General features: G+C 49.4%; 1 protein-coding gene across 1 annotated transcript in view; it reads right to left on the reverse strand.

The window, feature by feature from the left end:
- The window catches only part of LOC136626213 (peroxisome proliferator-activated receptor gamma coactivator-related protein 1-like), an 82,421-nt gene that overhangs the window by 31,776 nt on the left and 31,410 nt on the right, over positions 1-19,235 (reverse strand). The window lies entirely within an intron of this gene.

Raw genomic sequence — 19,235 nt, forward strand, 5'->3', positions numbered from 1 at the left:
ACATCTATACAGCACCAGAACCAAGGACTCTACAAATATACTGTACCAGAAACATATTCAGTACATACATACAGCACCAGAACCAAGCTCACTAATTATATACAGAACCAAGCTCAGTGCATATGTACGGCACTAGAACTACGCTTAATATTTATATGCAGAACCATTGAAACCAGTAGGGAACACTCGCCGAACCTTTCAGCCGCGCCGGAAAATCGCTGCTTCCCTGAAGTGATGCCAACCGTTTTTGACATAAAAGCGCCTCACGTCCCTGAGCGCCATACTGAGCCGCGTTTCACGTCCCTGTATCCCGCTCGCCCGTGAGAAAATACCCTACATGGGAAGGCAGGTAGCAGCTGCCCCCGCGCCCCCTGGCATCTAAGAGCGCCCAGAGACCGCTCTGCCCCACAAGTGCACACCCGTATTATAAGTGGCACATGGTATTTGGGGACTCCTTACAAATGTAGCTTTTGGGGCCCAGAACTGCCAGTTAACTCTCTGCTGCCTGGAGACTATTTTGTGAGCCTCGTCTCCACCCCATCATCTCCACAAGTCCGGGTGATGCGGCATATAACTGCTGATTATATGGTTTTATAGGCTGCGATGTATATAATTATACAAGAGGTTGGCACATCTGACATCAGTCTCTAAGGCCGGGCTCACACGCACGTCTGCCGGAGCGCCATGCACAAGCACGCAGCGGGTACGCAATGACATGCGTGCTGCCAATCCCCATACACATACTTGGAGAGTTTGTGCGCATAATACAAGCCAAGATTGCGCCATTTCTTTCAAGCGGCTGTACTCCGCATGAGCAGCATGATTAAAATTTATGCCATTTTGTTACTGCGTTATAAAACTGCGCAAGTAATCCGCAGTACGCATATGGTCATGTGGCCTGGCCGTACTATAATATTTGCTAAGTGTGCCGTCATATGTTGCCTCCATAATACGGCGCCCACTGGTGTAAGCCACAATGGATTCTTATAGGCCTGTTAATGACCTACTGTCAATGTTGTCCGAGCAGGAAGCAGATAGTGCTGTCCATAGTACAGTGGCCAAGGCTGGTATTGCAGGTGCAGCTACCATTGAATTCAATAGCAGCTCTGCCTGCAGTACCAAACTGGTCCACTGCAATGTTGGCAGCGCTATCTAACTCTTCATGGTAAAAAAGCGGAATCCCTGGCACACATGTGAAACTACCCTTAAAGGGGTTGTCCCGCGCCGAAACGGCTTTTTTTTTTTTTTTTTTAACCCCCCCCCCCCCCGTTCGGCGCGAGACAACCCCGATGCAGGGGTTAAAAAAACACACCGGGTAGTACTTACCCGAATCCCGGCGGTCCGGCGTCTTCATACTCACCTGCTGAAGATGGCCGCCGGGATCCTGTCTCTCTGTGGACCGCAGGGCTTCTGTGCGGTCCATTGCCGATTCCAGCCTCCTGATTGGCTGGAATCGGCACGTGACGGGGCGGAGCTACACGGAGTCGGCATTCTGCACGAGCGGCCCCATTGAAGACAGCAGAAGACCCAGACTGCGCAAGCACGGCTAATTTGGCCATTAGCGGCCGAAAATTAGTCGGCACCATGGAGACGAGGACGCCAGCAGCGGAGTAGGTAAGTATAAAACTTTTTATAACTTCTGTATGGCTCATAATTAATGCACAATGTACATTACAAAGTGCATTAATATGGCCATACAGAAGTGTATAGACCCACTTGCTGCCGCGGGACAACCCCTTTAATGGACTCCTGCGCACGGGTGGATATTTTCTGCAGAACCCGCAGTTGGCGTCCGCACCATAAATCAGCAGCAAATACTGCCCATTACTTCCTATGGAGATTCACTGCTTCCTCCACAAGAGCGGAAATCAATTGCAATTTCCGCTCGCGGGGGGAAACAATTGCAGCATGCTCCATGTTTGTGCGGATTCCACACGGACAACTTCCATTAAAGACAGGGAAGCCGTCCAATCAGCAGCCCGCCCGCAATGATTATTGCGGACAGGTCACGGGCTCCACATCGCCACCTAGCGACAACGCGGGGGGAAAAATTACTGAAAAAAATATCTGTGCTGCGGATGTGTGACGGCGTGCCGCCACGTCCATCCACAGTACAGAGCAGGTACGTCTGGACGCCGCTGCTGCCAGAGCCAGTTTCCTCCTGCGTCTGCAGGAGGCCTTACTGAGTCGCAGTGCAATCATGCGTTGCTGCGGCCCTGACATTACACAGACACAATTACAATACAATGTAAAATGAGGTAAAAAAAAATAATGTTTATAAAAATAAATAAAGTTGCAAATGAAACACTTTAAAAAAAATTTAAAAAAGCTGTATTCAATAAACAAAACATTACCTAACAGGGGCATTTCATTGGTCAGGAGAGCATCACGTGACGATTGTGTGTACAGTCATCCCTATGACTCACATAAGATGGCGCGAAAGCCGAGCACTGGGGTGCGTCCTTTGCGCTGATTGGCTGCATCGTGCGGAGACCACGCCCAGACGCTTGTTTTCCCGCGAATTCAGGGAGCAGCGGCCAGTCCGTACACGTGGTGGGCGGAGGAGGAAGTGAGGAGGGGCGGGGTCTGTAATGCCGGAGCTTCCTGGGCTCAGTAACCCTTTACTGGCTGTGTGGTAATAGTCTGTAGAGGTGGAGAGTGCAGAGTACTAGCCGATGTGTGCGGGGGCGGGGCGGGACTGGAAGTACAGCTTTGTTGAGCTTAACCCTTGCCTGCTCAAGTTCTCTTTTCTGTTCTTGTTTTGATTTATTTTTTACCCACTTTCAAATAATCATAACGCTTTTAGTTTTCCGATTCCGCCCGCTACATGAGGGCGAGGTCTGGAAGAGCGTTTCTGTTTCTCCATTGATGGGGTAGACAAAGAACTCATTTTTAATTAATTCTGGGGTACATACAACTTTTTGATAACTTTTTATCCCATTTTTTTCATGTCACTAGGGGGACCAAAAAAAAAAAGCGCAATTCTGGCATTGTGTACAGTTTTTTTTCTGACGGTATTCCCTGTTTGGAATTAATGTGATAATTTAACCCCTTAGGATGGTTTCACACGGGCAACAAAATTGTGCGATTTGTCTCGTGATGCGACAGTATCTGAAGCCCAGGCTTTCCAATGGGTTCCTTCATATTAGCCATGTTTTGTAGCTTGCTACCTTGCGAGACAAAAAAAAAATCGCAGGTTGCTAGAGATGCCCACAACTTGTGATATTTTGTAGCCCATTAGAGATGAGCGAGCACCAAAATGCTCGGGTGCTCGTTACTCGAGACGAACTTTTCGCGATGCTTGAGGGTTCGTTTTGAGTAACGAACCCCATTGAATTCAATGGGCGACTCGAGCATTTTTGTATTTCGCCGATGCTCGCTAAGATTTTCATTTGTGAAAATCGGGGCAATTCAAGAAAGTGATGGGAACGACACAGCAACGGATAGGGCAGGCGAGGGGCTACATGTTGGGCTGCATCTCAAGTTCACAGGTCCCACTATTAAGCCACAATAGCGGCAAGAGTGCCCCCCCCCCCTCCCAAAAACTTTTACTTCTGAAAAGCCCCCATTAGCAATGCATACCTTAGCTAAGCACCACACTACCTCCAACAAAGCACAATCACTGCCTGCATGACACTCCGCTGCCACTTCTCCTGGGTTACATGCTGCCCAACCCCCCCCCCCCCCCTGCACAACCCAGTGTCCACAGCGCACACCAAACTGTCCCTGCCCAGCCTTCAGCTGCCCTCATGCCACGCCACCCTCATGTCTATTTATAAGTGTGTCTGCCATGAGGAGGAACCGCAGGCACACACTGCAGAGGGTTGGCACGGCTAGGCAGCGACCCTCTTTAAAAGGGGCGGGGCGATAGCCCACAATGCTGTACAGAAGCAATGAGAAATCCAATCCTGTGCCACCTCCATCTGGAGCTGCACACGTGGGCATAGCAATGGGGAACCTATGTGCCACACACTATTCATTCTGTCAAGGTGTCTGCATGCCCCAGTCAGACTGCGGTTTTTTATAAATAGTCACAGGCAGGTACAACTCCGCAATGGGAATTCCGTGTGCACCCACAGCATGGGTGGCTCCCTGGAACCCACCGGCTGTACATAAATGTATCCCATTGCAGTGCCCTGGACAGCAGAGCTAACGTCAGATGAAATGCAGGTGGGCTTCGGCCCACACTGCATGCCCCAGTCAGACTGGGGTTCTTTAGAAGTGGACACATCTAGTTACAACTCCCTGTGGACCCACAGCATGGGTGGGTGCCAGGAAGCCACCGGCTGTACATTAATATATCCCATTGCATTGCCCATCACAGCTGAGGTAATAATGTCATGTTTAATGCAGGTGGGCTTCGGCCCACACTGCATGCCCCAGTCAGACTGGGGTTCTTTAGAAGTGGACACAGATGCATTTACAACTCCCTGTGGACCCACAGCATGGGTGGGTGCCAGGAAGCCACCGGCGGTACATAAATACATCCCATTGCAGTGCCCAACACAGCTGATTTAACGTCAGCTGTAATGCAGGTGGGCTAAAAATTCATTTGATTACACTGTAGGCGAGGGCCCACAAAAATTGCTGTATCAACAGTACTAATATACCTGAGAAAAATTGCCCATGCCCAACCAAGAGGGCAGGTGAAACCCATTAATCGCTTTGGTTAATGTGGCTTAATTGGTAACTAGGCCAGGAGGCAGCCCAGTTAAAATAAAAATTGGTTGAGATGAAAGTTTCAACGCTTTAATGAGAATTGAAACGTATAAAAATTGTTTAGAAAAATTATATGACTGAGCCTTGTGGGCCTAAGAAAAATTGCCCGTTCGGCGTGATTACGTCAGGTTTCAGGAGGAGGAGCAGGAGGAGGAGGAGGAATATTATACACAGATTGATGAAGCGAAAAGGTCCCCGTTTTTAATGGGGATACAGAACGATGGTTCCATCCGCGGGTGCAGCCTACATATTGTTTAGGTATCGCTGCTGTCCACTGGTGGAGAAGAGAAGTCTGGGGAAATCCAGGCTTTGTTCATCTTGATGAGTGTAAGCCTGTCGGCACTGTCGGTTGACAGGCGGGTACGCTTATCCGTGATGATTCCCCCAGCCGCACTAAACACCCTCTCCGACAAGACGCTAGCCGCAGGACAAGCAAGCACCTCCAGGGCATAGAGCGCGAGTTCAGGCCACGTGTCCAGCTTCGACACCCAGTAGTTGTAGGGGGCAGAGGCGTCACCAAGGATGGTCGTGCGATCGGCTACGTACTCCCTCACCATCCTTTTACAGTGCTCCCGCCGACTCAGCCTTGACTGGGGAGCGGTGACACAGTCTTGCTGGGGAGCCATAAAGCAGTCAAGGGCCTTAAAGAGTGTTGCCCTGCCTGTGCTGTACATGCTGCCTGATCTCCGCGCCTCCCCTGCTACCTGGCCCTCGGAACTGCGCCTTCGGCCACTAGCGCTGTCGTATGGGAATTTTACCATCAGTTTGTCCGCCAGGGTCCTGTGGTATAGCAACACTCTCGAACCCCTTTCCTCTTCGGGTATGAGAGTGGAAAGGTTCTTCTTATACCGTGGGTCGAGCAGTGTGTACACCCAGTAATCCGTAGTGGCCAGAATGCGTGTAACGCGAGGGTCACGAGAAAGGCATCCTAACATGAAGTCAGCCATGTGTGCCAGGGTACCTGTACGCAACACATGACTATCCTCACTAGGAAGATCACTTTCAGGATCCTCCTCCTCCTCCTCCTCCTCAGGCCATACACGCTGAAAGGATGACAGGCCAGCAGCATGTGTACCCTCACCAGTGGGCCAAGCTGTCTCTTCCCCCTCCTCATCTTCCTCCTCCTCCTCCTCACCGCGCTGAGATATAGACAGGAGGGTGCTCTGACTATCCAGCGACATACTGTCTTCCCCCGGCTCTGTTTTCCAAGCGCAAAGCGTCTGCCTTTATGCTTTGCAGGGAACTTCTCAAGAGGCATAAAAGAGGAATGGTGACGCTAATGATTGCAGCATCGCCGCTCACCACCTGGGTAGACTCCTCAAACTTTCCAAGGACCTGGCAGATGTCTGCCAACCAGGACCACTCTTCTGAAAATAATTGAGGAGGCTGACTCCCACTGCGCCGCCCATGTTGGAGTTGGTATTCCACTATAGCTCTACGCTGCTCATAGAGCCTGGCCAACATGTGGAGCGTAGAGTTCCACCGTGTGGGCACGTCACACAGCAGTTGGTGCACTGGCAGATGAAACCGATGTTGCAGGGTGCTCAGGGTGGCAGCATCCGTGTGGGACTTGCGGAAATGTGCGCAGAGCCGGCGCACCTTTACGAGCAGGTCTGACAAGCGTGGGTAGCTTTTCAGAAAGCGCTGAACCACCAAATTAAAGACGTGGGCCAGGCATGGCACGTGCGTGAGGCTGCCGAGCTGCAGAGCCGCCACCAGGTTACGGCCGTTGTCACACACGACCATGCCCGGTTGGAGGCTCAGTGGCGCAAGCCAGCGGTCGGTCTGCTCTGTCAGACCCTGCAGCAGTTCGTGGGCCGTGTGCCTCTTCTCTCCTAAGCTGAGTAGTTTCAGCACGGCCTGCTGACGCTTGCCCACCGCTGTGCTGCCACGCCGCACGACACCGACTGCTGGCGACGTGCTGCTGCTGCTGACATATCTTGATTGCAAGACAGAGGTTGCGTTGGAGGAGGAGGAGGGTGGTTTAGTGGAGGAAGCATACACCGCCGCAGATACCACCACCGAGCTGTGGCCCGCAATTCTGGGGGTGGGTAGGACGTGAGCGGTCCCAGGCTCTGACTCTGTCCCAGCCTCCACTAAATTCACCCAATGTGCCGTCAGGGAGATATAGTGGCCCTGCCCGCCTGTGCTTGTCCACGTGTCCGTTGTTAAGTGGACCTTGGCAGTAACCGCGTTGGTGAGGGCGCGTACAATGTTGCGGGAGACGTGGTCGTGCAGGGCTGGGACGGCACATCGGGAAAAATAGTGGCGACTGGGAACTGAGTAGCGTGGGGCCGTCGCCGCCATCATACTTTTGAAGGACTCCGTTTCCACAACCCTATACGGCAGCATCTCAAGGCTGATAAATTTGGCTACGTGCACGTTTAACGCTTGAGCGTGCGGGTGCGTGGCGGCGTACTTGCGCTTGCGCTCAAACACTTGCGCTAGCGACGGCTGGACGGTGCGCTGAGAGACATTGGTGGATGGGGCCGAGGACAGCGGAGGTGAGGGTGTGGGTTCAGGCCAGGAGACGGTAGTGCCTGTGTCCTCAGAGCGGGGTTGGATCTCAGTGGCAGGTTGGGGCACAGGGGGAGAGGCAGCGGTGCAAACCGGAGGCGGTGAACGGCCTTCGTCCCACCTTGTGGGGTGCTTGGCCATCATATGTCTGTGCATGCTGGTGGTGGTGAGGCTGGTGGTGGTGGCTCCCCGGCTGATCTTGGCGCGACAAAGGTTGCACACCGCTGTTCGTCGGTCGTCTGCACTCTCAGTGAAAAACTGCCAGACCTTTGAGCACCTCGGCCTCTGCAGGGTGGCATGGCGCGAGGGGGCGCTTTGGGAAACAGTTGGTGGATTATTCGGTCTGGCCCTGCCTCTACCCCTGGACACCGCACTGCCTCTTGCAACCTGCCCTGTTGCTGCCCTTGCCTCCCCCTCTGAAGACCTGTCCTCAGTAGGCGTAGCAAACCAGGTGGGGTCAGTCACCTCATTGTCCTGCTGCTCTTCCTCAGAATCCTCGGTGCGCTCCTCCCTCGGGCTTAATGCCCTTACTACTACCTCACTGATAGACAACTGTGTCTCATCGTCATCGGCCTCCTCACCCACTGAAAGGTCTTGAGACAGTTGCCGGAAGTCCCCAGCCTCATCCCCCGGACCCCGGGAACTTTGCAATGGTTGGGCATCAGTCACGATAAACTCCTCTGGTGGGAGAGGAACCACTGCTGCCCAATCTGAGCAGGGGCCCGAGAACAGTTCCTGGGAGTCTGCCCGCTCCTCAGAATGTCTCATTTTCATGGAGTGAGGAGGCTGGGAGGAAGGAGGAGCAGCAGCCAGAGGATTCTGAGTTGCAGCAGTGGACGGCGCAGAACTCTGGGTGGACGATAGGTTGCTGGAAGCACTTTCTGCCATCCACGACAGGACCTGCTCACACTGCTCATTTTCTAATAAAGGTCTACCGCGTGGACCCATTAAATGTGCTATGAATGTAGGGATGCCAGAAACGTGCCTCTCTCCTAATCCCGCAGCAGTCGGCTGCGATACACCTGGATCAGGAGCTCGGCCTGTGCCCACACCCGGACTAGGGCCTCCGCGTCCTCGGCCGCGCCCACGTCCTCTAGGCCTACCCCTACCCCTCAGCATGCTGTATTACCAGTAATGCAGAAACAGAACGCTGTAATTAAATGTGCCGCTTATTGGCCTGTGGTTGGAGGCTGAGTTCGCTTACGGAACGCCAGGAAATAATTTGGCGCAAGCCTGCTGTAACACTTAGCTGGCTGCGTATGATTTTGTAGAACTACTACACCCAGCACACACGGACCCAGAACACTGAGCACAGTGACAGGCAGGCCAAATAGATTTTTTGCCCAATATTTTTTTGAAAAGGCCCACTGCGTATATTCAATCAATAATATATGTCTTCTGTCCCTGCCTCCACACTTCTATCCCTGGAGTATTACTGCAGGGCGCAATGCTCTGCACGGCCGATATACCAAAAAAAAAAAATGTGCAACACTGCAAAAAGCAGCCTCCACACTACTGCACACGGTTAGATGTGGCCCTAAGAAGGACCGTTGGGGTTCTTGAAGCCTACACTAACTCCTAACACTCTCCCTACAGCAGCTTCAACACGATAGCACTGTCCCTCAGCTATGTCACAACGCATCTGAGGCGAGCCGCGGGAGGGGCCGATTTTTATACTCGGGTGACACCTGATCTCGCCAGCCACTCACTGCAGGGGGGTGGTATAGGGCTTGAACGTCGCAGGGGGAAGTTGTAATGCCTTCCCTGTCTTTCAATTGGCCAGAAAAGCGCGCTAACCTCTCAGAGATGAAAGTGAAAGTAACCCGAACATCGCGTGGTGCTCGTTACGAGTAACGAGCATCTCGAACACACTAATACTCGAACGAGTATCAAGCTCGGACGAGTACGTTCGCTCATATCTATAGCCCATGTTTCCCCTGAAGCCTCCCTCTCTGTTGCATCGCACGGTAACGCGTTTTTCTGCTGTGTGATGCAACTGTTACTGTAGGAAATCCTACCGCAAAAGCCCTAGGAAACAAACAAAAAAATACACATAAGTGGAGCTGTCTGGCTCCGGCGTATGTCTCCCCGGCACTTGATTGAAGTTCTCCAATATAGCTTCATGGTTGGGCTTTTGAAAAACCCCGCTTCAGGAAGCTCTGCCTTTGATTGGTTCATGGAGCGCTGGCTCTGATTGGCTGATTGCTGCCTAGCCAATCACAGTCTTTTTTTTTTAAATATTAAGTGGCGTGAAATGGAAGAAATACTAAATCTCACCATCTTTGGGGGGATGTCTTGTTTCAACGGTGTACACAGTGCAGCACAGATGACGATCACTTTATGGCTGGATTCAGACGACCGTATATCGGCTTGGTATTAATGCCAAGCCGATATATGGTGTCCTCATCTGCAGGGGGGGGGATGGAAGAGCCAGGAGCAGGAACTGTGCTCCCGCCCCTTCTCTGCCCCTCTGCATTATTTGCAATGAAAGGAGGCAGAACGGGGGCGGGGCTAAGTTTCGAGAATTAGCCCCGCCCCCGTCCCCCCTCTCCTCATTACAAATAGTGCAGAGGGGCAGAGAGGGGGCAGGAGCTCAGTTCCTGCTCCTGGCTCTTTCATCCTCCCCCTCCCCCCCTGCAGATGAGGACGACGTATATCGGCTGGGCGTGAAAACCCGGCCAATATACGGTCGTCTGAATCCAGCCTATGGGTCAGTACGATTACTACGATACCAAATTTATATAGGTTTTTTTTGTTTGTTTTTGTTGTACAACGTTTAAAATATTAGATATCTTTGAAAAAAAAGATTATTTTCTGCTGTCATATTCTGCCGGCCATAAATTAGTTTTTTGGTCTATACAGTTGTGTGAGGGCTCTTTTTTTGCGGAACATCATGATGTTTTTATTGGTACCATATTTCAGTACAAGCGTCCTTTTTAAAAGCTTTTCATTGAACCGCTATTCTGCTGATGACGCTCACCATGCGGGGAAAACAAGACCCTTTGATAGATCAGACTTTTATGGACGCAGCTATACCAAATATGTTGTTTTTTTGCTATTGTAAGTGATAAAACATTGTTCTGGTTTAGTTTTGTTTTGTCTTTTTTTCTTTACTTTTATCTCTTAATTTTTCGACCTTTTTTTTTTTTTTTAGACTGGTTTTTAGGGGATCTGTGTGTGCGATGTTTTTGATCACTTGTGCAGTATGATGTAATTATATTATACTGGGATCTGCCAGGTAATCTGTCAACAATCTCCAATAGCAGCTCTAGGACTTTCAGAAGGTCCCTGGCTACCATGGCAAATGAACTCCGATCTGGGCATTTAAATGTTGATGTCAGACTTGACTGCTGTATTTAAGGGGTTAACACATACGATCAGTGCCCGTGCTAATCAGAGCTCCTTGTGGGCAGTTGTCGGTTGTAGAAGAAAAAAATCGTGTCGCAGGGGAATCCTTGTGGGGAGTCCACCCTTTCTTTCACTCTTCTATGTCTAGCACAGGGCATTAGTGTATCTTGACGCCACCGGAAGTGAGGGGTTTTACAGGAGGAAAGCCCCTGTCACACCCCTAGCTCCTGATTGGTGCAAGAATACAAGGTCTTGGACGGTCCTAGGATGCATTTTTGTGAGCCCCCGCTGCCTGCCACTGTCTGCCCCCCAGTTCTGTTGCCTCCCTGAGGGCCTGAGTGACTGTCCCCCTGCGCTGTAATGGCTCCCTGCTCTCCTCCGGCGGTACTTTCCCCAGCGGTGGTCAGCAGCGCTGCAATGGACCGAAGTCTTTGCACTGTGCCTTCTACAGCAGTGCTTGAGGCACCCCAGTGTGGCTCACCATGTCGTCCCCGAATGCAGGCCACCGTGGCTGAACATGTTCTTCCCCAATGCAGGCCACTGCAGCCCATGCAGCCCAGCGCCGCTCACCATGTGCTCCCCCATGAAGGCCACCGCCGATCACTATCTCCTCCACCATGCAGCGGCTCTGAGTGGTGTGCGTGTCCCAGCGGCGCTCAGCTGTGGATGAAATGTCCGTACCACCGGGTCTCTCGGCAGCCTTCTATCACTGTGCTTCAGGAGGGCAAGCAACGTTCGCTGCGCATAGATGTGCCGAACGCCTGCTGTGCATCCGGGATCAGCAAATTTACATCTGTGGCGCTTGGGAGAGTGACGGCAGCAGGGAGGACCTTCAATCAATTCGAGAGGCGGTGTACAGAATGCTGCAGCGCTGAACTCTATGGCTTCCAGGGAATTGCTAGAGTTATGGAAGATCAGGGGCACAAGTGCAAAGACATACTGCATGTACCCCTCCCCACACACAAAATATATATAGTAGGCAGTTAAAGGGTGAAGTTGTGGATGGAGTATATCTCCCTCCCAGGCTCTTAATCTGGACATGGTGGTGGTCCACTCTATAACTTCAGCCTGGTTCTCAGAAAGCTCAGCTGTAGGCACTGACCCCGGTACTGGGGCATAAAAGACTGCAGGTCTTTGGAGTCAGTGTCTGACAGCCTGAGGAGGGAATACAACCTTACAGCTTGGACCTGAGGAAACCTCTGAGCACCCTGCGTGGTATATCGTTGCATGTGTTACGTTGAATGGACTTTTCTGTTGCATTGCCTGGCATGTACTTTAAAGAATAAAACTGAAGTAAGTTTTATGTATTTCCTAGTCCAGAGTGTCATTGCCGCCCCACCCCCTGGAGGACTTCTCTCGTCCTCTCGCTCTACCATTACTGGTGCATAATGAGTAATATCTCAACATAAGGGGTACAATATTACCCCCATATGGTGACCATATAGTTGTAGATACCAGCTCTACTCAGGCACTCTGCAGACCATATATGGGATCACAAGTGACTTTTTTTTTTTTACTGAAGTAAATTACGTTCCCTTTCCTTCTCCATCCCGTCAGATTGCCATCATGAGTTCTCCCGTCCATGACTTGTCTCTGCAGAATATGACATAGCCATCTTTGGTTCCTCACTTTTACAGCACCCTTCCTACATTATCCACATCTCTACATGATCTCCCCATCCATAGAGTGCTGCTGTTGCCCCCTTGAAAGCAATGGGATGCAGGCAACAGGCTTGAAACATAAGCCCTTCCCTGGAAATAAGCCCTAGCTGAAAGAAAAAAACCAAAAATAATACATCACCTAGCAGCGCTGTCAGGGCTCTGCGCTTCTTCTCTCTGGTTCCCCGGCAGTGTTCTTCAGCATTTTCGTATGGCCGGGGATTTAAAAATCGATTGTCTGGATTACCCCAAGAAGCATCCTTCCCCCCCCCCCCCCACCCCCACCCCACACACACACAAATATTGTATTTGAGCCAGTTTGCTGTTATAAGATGGATTGTACTAAAGCTGAAGTACACGGACATTACCGACCATTCCCGGTTTGTCCAGAACGTTGTTGACTATTTTAGTTGGTCTGTTGCCGAGTTCACCGCAGAGGATGGAATGGTGGCGTCACGTGTGACAGGAAGACTACAGGTAACCCCCGGTTACATCCCTGATGATCTCCTCCTGTCAGTAACGTTGTCAGGTCCCGAGCTACTCCCAGGAGGGGAGATTTTAGAGCCCCGTGACAAGGCCATTATCTACCCTGTCATCTCCTCAGCTGTGGGCCCACTTCTCAGATGCTGCGCTGCCGCCGACCCCATTACAAACAATGCGGCTATGCAATGTGAGGGCATGCCGAAAGATGGGACACGCCGCAATTTGTTTTCCATGTCGCTCATATGTATGACCCCATTCAAAAGAGTGGGGTTCATATTTGTGTGAAATTTGTGTGTCTTGCAACGCACAAATCTCGTGTGATTTTCTTGGCCGTGCAAAAACAGCCTTAGGGCTCATGTCCACGGGGAAAATAGGATTTAGGATCCGCAGCGGATTTCCTGCATGCGGATCCGCACCCCATAGGGATGCATTGACCACCCGCGGGTACATAAATACCCGCGGATCGTCAATAAAAGTGATTTTTAAAAAAATGGAGCATGAAAAAATCTGGACCATGCTCCATTTTCATGCGGGTCTCCCGCGGGGACGGCTCCCGCGGGCTTCTATTGAAGCCTATGGAAGCCGTCCGGATCCGCGGGAGACCTAAAATAGGAATTTAAAGCATTTACTCACCCGCAGCGGACCGCGAAGCTCTTCTCTTCCTCACGGCCGCATCTCCCTTGCTTCGGCTCGGCGGATGTGCCCGGCGCATGCGCGCGGCACGTCGACGACGTGCCGGCGACGTGCCGCCGGCGTCAGGAATTCATCCGCCGGCCGAAAATGAAGATCCGGCCGTGAGGAAGAGCAGAGCTTCGTCGCCCGCGCCGGATAGGTAAATTCTTTTAAATTGCTATTTTCGGCGCTCATGTCTGCGGGGCAGGAGGGACCCGCTGCAGATTCTCCATGAAGAATCTGCAGCGGATCTGATTTTCCCCGTGGACATGAGGCCTTAGAAAATAGAAACACATTAGAAAAATGTAAAGTAGCATTATTTAATTTTGATTAAAGTAAAAGATATAGTAATACATTCCCTTAAAGAGGACATTTTGTGGGATGAAATCGGCAGGGCCAGCTGCATGGCTCTACAACTTTGATCCGCCTGACCTTTTTTTTTTGCACTTTTCTTTACCTGAATGGGCTCTTATTTGGGCTGGCTCCTGAAACTGTCAAAGTGTGAAGTGGGCGGTCTACAAAGCTCACTATTAATGGGTGACCCAACTTTATGAGGTCCATGTGCCCTAACAGGGTTCATGGCCTGGGATTGCCCTAATGGCACAGACCCTCTAAGGCTATGATCACATGAATGTTAAGGTTCTATTTACAGTCTCCATTAAAATGCTGTGCTATTTCATCAGGGAACATGCCTGACATGACAGTAACCGAACAAACATTATTATATCCAATTTGGCCCCTTTTATTTTCCTCACAAGGCCAGGGGATTCCATTTTCCTGTTCCCATGATGCAGCAGGACAAGGAAAACCCCCAACGCTGAAGTGAACATAGCTTAAAGGGATTTTCTGAGCAAATCCTATCGATTACATATCTTCAAGATCGGTCATCAGTAGTTGATTGTTGAGAATCCACTACTTGGGATTCCCAGCAATCAGCTGATCGCTGGCTCATTATCACTGCATCAGGGCCAGATGAGGTCATCAGGGTCAGAGCAGGAAGTCTCAGAGGCTACTTCACCCCCATTTATCTCAATGAGAGTGAAGCCACTTTTGAGATTTCCTGCTCCGACCCCGATGACATCATCTGGCCCCGCTGCACTGACAACAGGCCAGCGATTAGCTGATCACCTGGAATCCAGAGCTTCGGATCCCTGCTGATCAACTACTGTTGACCAATCCTGAAGATAGGTCATCAGTAGTATTTGTCTGGAAAACCTCTTTAACCCCTTAAGCATATTGGCCTATTTTGATTTTTTGGGATTTTTAATCTCCACTTTTCAACAGTCATAACGTTTTTATTTTTACGTCGACGAGGCCGTATAAGGGCTTGTTTTTGTTCTGGCGAACTGTAGTTTTTATTGGTACCATTTTTGTGTACATATAATGTCTTTGTAAAACTTTTATTATTTTTTTTATTTTAGGGCAGGGAGAGAAAACATCAATTCTGACATTTTATTTATTTTTTCTGTAGTCCTAATCATGCCACATAAATGCCATTTTTTCCATGGGTCAGTACAATTATGATGATACCAAATTTTTTTTTTTTTTTTTTTTTTTAGGTTTATGCACTTTTGCACAATAAAAAAAACTTTTTGGATTTTTTTTTTCTACATCATTGCATTAAAAGTCCTATGATGTTTTTTATTTTTCCATGGCCGGAGCTCTATGAGGGCTTGTTTTTTTTCTTGATGAGCTGTAGTTTTCCTTGGTATCATCTTGCAGTACATAGGGCTTTTATTGCGTTTGTTGGGAGGTAAAACAAAATATGCATTTTGCTTACGTTTTTTAGGAGTTTTTTGTTTTAAGTTTTTTGCCGTGCAGGATAGTGTGCAATTTATTGTACGGGTTGTTACGAATACGATGATACCAAATATGTCAATGTTTTTATACAAATAGGAGCAAGTGTGCAAAAAAGAGTTATTTTTTTATTTTTTGGAGGGGGGATTTATCTGGTGTCTGGTTGCCATGACAACCCATCAGCCCGCTGCGATTACTTTGCAGAAGGCCGATGATGTCATAGATCGCGCTCCCTCTATAAACCCTCTCCGCCATATATCTAGCTTTTCCTCTTCGGAGAGGCTCGGCCCTACACATTGACTTCTTATGATTGAGTCTGATGGCTCCGCTATACTCCGGGTCCAACTTTCCTATCTGTGTAACACGGACGGTACCCGTTGGAGACAGCAAATACTAAAGCTGCTTTTACACGTAATGATTAGCGCTCGAATTCCCGCAATCCAGTGGGAATCTGAAGGAGAAGTGTTCAGTGTAAATGCGTGCAGCGACTGAGCGACGAACGAGAAGCATAAACGGGCAGCTGGAGGAGGTCTGGGAGGGTTTACGATCTGATTTCCTGCACAGAAAGAATTTTCTTTGTAGACATCTAGACGTAAACTAGTTTCAATGGTCGCGTTTGAAGCCTCGATCTAAAATGACGGCGAGCTGCACCGCGGCTACAGGAAACAATGCGCACTTAATTTACTCCAGCATTAATGTGAAATGTTGCTGTTCAGCACTCATGCCTCCTGTCGGCTCTTGATAAATGGCCCCCCACTATGTGTTTTACCTGCAGTCCCTTCTTTGCTCAGCATCCCAGTCTCCATGGTTACTGGGATCTGATACCCACAAGGCGCTTTCTGTAATTGTTAACACTTTCTGTCTTTAAGGACTCTGCAGGAGTTCTTCTCATCTGCCCGTAACTTCATTCTTGAAAGGATTGTGTCGTTTGCAGGCAGCGATGGGTTAATGGGTAGCAAAAGAATGAAATGAGCAACAGAGCTGGATGGATTTTATAGGAACAACTTGTTGCCGTAACGGATCGGGTGGGAATAGATACATCGGGGGCTTCTTGTTCCCCCCATGAAACACATTTAGGTTGGGTTCACATTAGCGTTCCGTTGTTTCATTGTATGGCTCTGTCCCCGAACAATAGGAAAAACAGAAGTGCTGCATCTGGCACATGTCGTACACGGATGGCGCCGCACCAATCTCATCGACTATAATGGGGTCCATCCGGCTTCCGGCATACTTTTTAATCGCTCACCTGAAAGGAGTCATACTTGGGACTCGGGAAGCAGATTTTAACTTCTTTTTGGAAGGACACAAGAGCAATGTTGTCAAACCTCAATCCTTCTCCTGTCTAAGGGCTCCTGCATACTGTCCTTTTTCTTGCTCGTTTTTTTTCCACGCGATTGTCAACGGGACTTTCTAATGTTAAAAACGCATCTTAAGTTTGTGCTTTGCAATTTCTGTGCGATGGATTTTTTACATTAGAAAGTCCAATTGACAATCGCGTGAAATAAACGCGCAAGAAAAACGCAAGTGTGCAGCAGCCCTAATGCTGGGTTCACACACGCCGGAGTCCCCGTGGAAATCTCACAGTTGGGCTGCAGCGAAAAACCGTTAGATTGCTGCTGGGAAAAGCGCTGCTTCAAAACCCGCAGGTTTCAAAGCGGCCTGGCCGCTCGCTTTACCGCTGCAGCTAGCGCTCCCATAGAGAACAACACGGCCGCAGCAGAAGAATAAAAATGAACATGCTGCGGCCGGCTTTTCCGCGGTGGATTCTCCGTCCCGTGTGGATGAGATTTCTGAGAAATCTTGTCCACATGGCCTGGTAATCCCGGGATTAGCGGCCACAGGCGGACTTGCTGCGGCGAAACTCCGTACGGAATTTCCACGGCAAAGCTGCCCAGGGTGAACCCAGCCTAAGGGTGCTTTTATATGAGGCGACTGTTGGGCACTAAAGCACCAGATGTCTCAATGACTAACAGATTAATCTACCCTTCAGGTATTCTGATCCCATGTGAATCACTGCACACTCAGCAGCAATCACCATTGAAACAGTCGCTGCGTCTGTCAGCTATCATAGCTTAGGTTATGGTAGATAGCGGTTTACATGCTGCCGTCATAACAGTTGGGGAAGGGGACTCCCTTTGGCGCCCCATCAGCACCCCTTCTCCCCACCACATGATTGTGGGTGATCATGGTAGCTCAGAGCAGCTCAGAGCTCAGTCAAAGCTCCCAGGGCCCATATCCATGGGTGTCTATGAAATCCTGCCTGCGAACACTGAAGAAAAAAAAAAAGACAGAATACCAAAATGTAATAAAAAGTGATCAAAAAGATGAATGTACCCCAAAATGCTGCTCATAAAAACCACAGCTCACAATGCAAAAAAATCAGCCTGCCATAGCCCAATCAACAAAGAAATAAAAAGTTATGGGAGCAGTAAACTATAGTTTAGAAAGTTTTTTTTTAAATAGTACCCTCAGAAGTCGGTGCGTGGCACGAAAAATCAGATTCTTTTCAGAGTCCTGCACAAGTCTATGGGAGAGCGTATGCAGGGGACTCTGAAAAGAGTCAGATTGTCGGGCTGCGTGCCAACTTCAGAGGGGAACTTGGCAGGAGTGGGCCAGTGTTAAAAATCCATCACCCGGCTGCCTGGCACGTTCCCTAACAGCACTATGACTTAGTTTATGGTGCTGTGGGGCTGTGACAGGTTCCCTTTAATATGAGCTCTGCTGACACACAATGCACCTAATATATATTGAGGAGACATTCGTCCCTTTATATATTAAGCGCATCTCGGCTTCTCCATGCATCTACACAGAAAGCACTGGTAGTGAGAACCACATAGATTTCAGGTATAATGTCAGCTTCTGCAGTAAATTATGTATATATGTGTCCAGTGGCCACACCCTCTCTACAAGCCACACCCCCTTTAAAAAAAAATGGGCATGAACCAGCATAGACTTTAAAAAAAAACAAAAAACAAAACTACATTTTTCATGAGCAGGGCTTGCTCAAATGTTGTGAGTTTTTTGCACCAGCAGCTGGCATAAACATGCTTCATGAATGTCTCCCATCTGTGCCTGCACTGCACTTCAGGAATCCGGGCATGCATATTGACTTTCCCTACTGCAGCCAACAGGCTTGCTGACATCACACGCATGTGCAAATCCCAGCAGTGTGGGGCATCAGCAGTATGCACAGCATCTATAGCTCTCCTGTCCATGATCTGAATGGTTTGAGCCAGCTGTGTAGTATAAAAAAAAAATGGTATGGTTACATTGGTCTTCATTTTACCCTTCTTTGGTTAGATTTCACTTAGGATGTCCTTTAAGAACGCTAAAATGTGCAGTTCCTCCTGGAAATGCATAAATAAAACAGCCGGGTGTTACCATTCTTCTTTTCAGTGGTGCAGATCTCTACATACTCCGACTCTGTCCAACCAGTACTGAGAGCGTCAGGTATTGTTCCATCTCCATCATTTGCATATTGCCCAGAGGAGCATGGATGGCCTTATAAGTCTCCTCGCTCACCTTCTAGGGGCTCTCCCTAAGGTGAAAAGATAGTGTTCCTGACCCACATTTCAGGCCTCTCACTAGCCAAGCCAGAAACCTATTGCACACTGATGAGGAGCAAATACCCCAAAACAGCTGTCTATGGATTCTGGCTTGGCTTTCAATTCCGAGTCATTGTTACAAGGCTTGTATAAAGAGTCTAACATTGACTTGCAGGAATGCTGCTTCTAATGGGTGGCTCTGCAGTATTGTTCCATCTCCCTTATTTGCACATTACCCAGAGGAGGATGAATGGCAAGTCTCCTCACTCACCTTCTAGATGCTCACCCTCAGGAACAAGGATACCGTTTGAGCCTGTGAAGTGACAGGCCAAGTTGTCCATTTATTCATACATTTCCAACAGCATAACTTAAGAGTTGTAAGAAAAAAAGTTCTCCAGAATTATTTCTTAAGGCCTATAAGCAATAGTTCATCGTATATTCTTCCTTTACACCCTGGGATAATGAAGCATCTAGTGAGTGAGGGACATTTAAGCAG

The sequence above is a fragment of the Eleutherodactylus coqui genome, chromosome 4 (assembly GCF_035609145.1).
Source record: "Eleutherodactylus coqui strain aEleCoq1 chromosome 4, aEleCoq1.hap1, whole genome shotgun sequence".
Taxonomy (NCBI): Eukaryota; Metazoa; Chordata; class Amphibia; order Anura; family Eleutherodactylidae; genus Eleutherodactylus; species Eleutherodactylus coqui.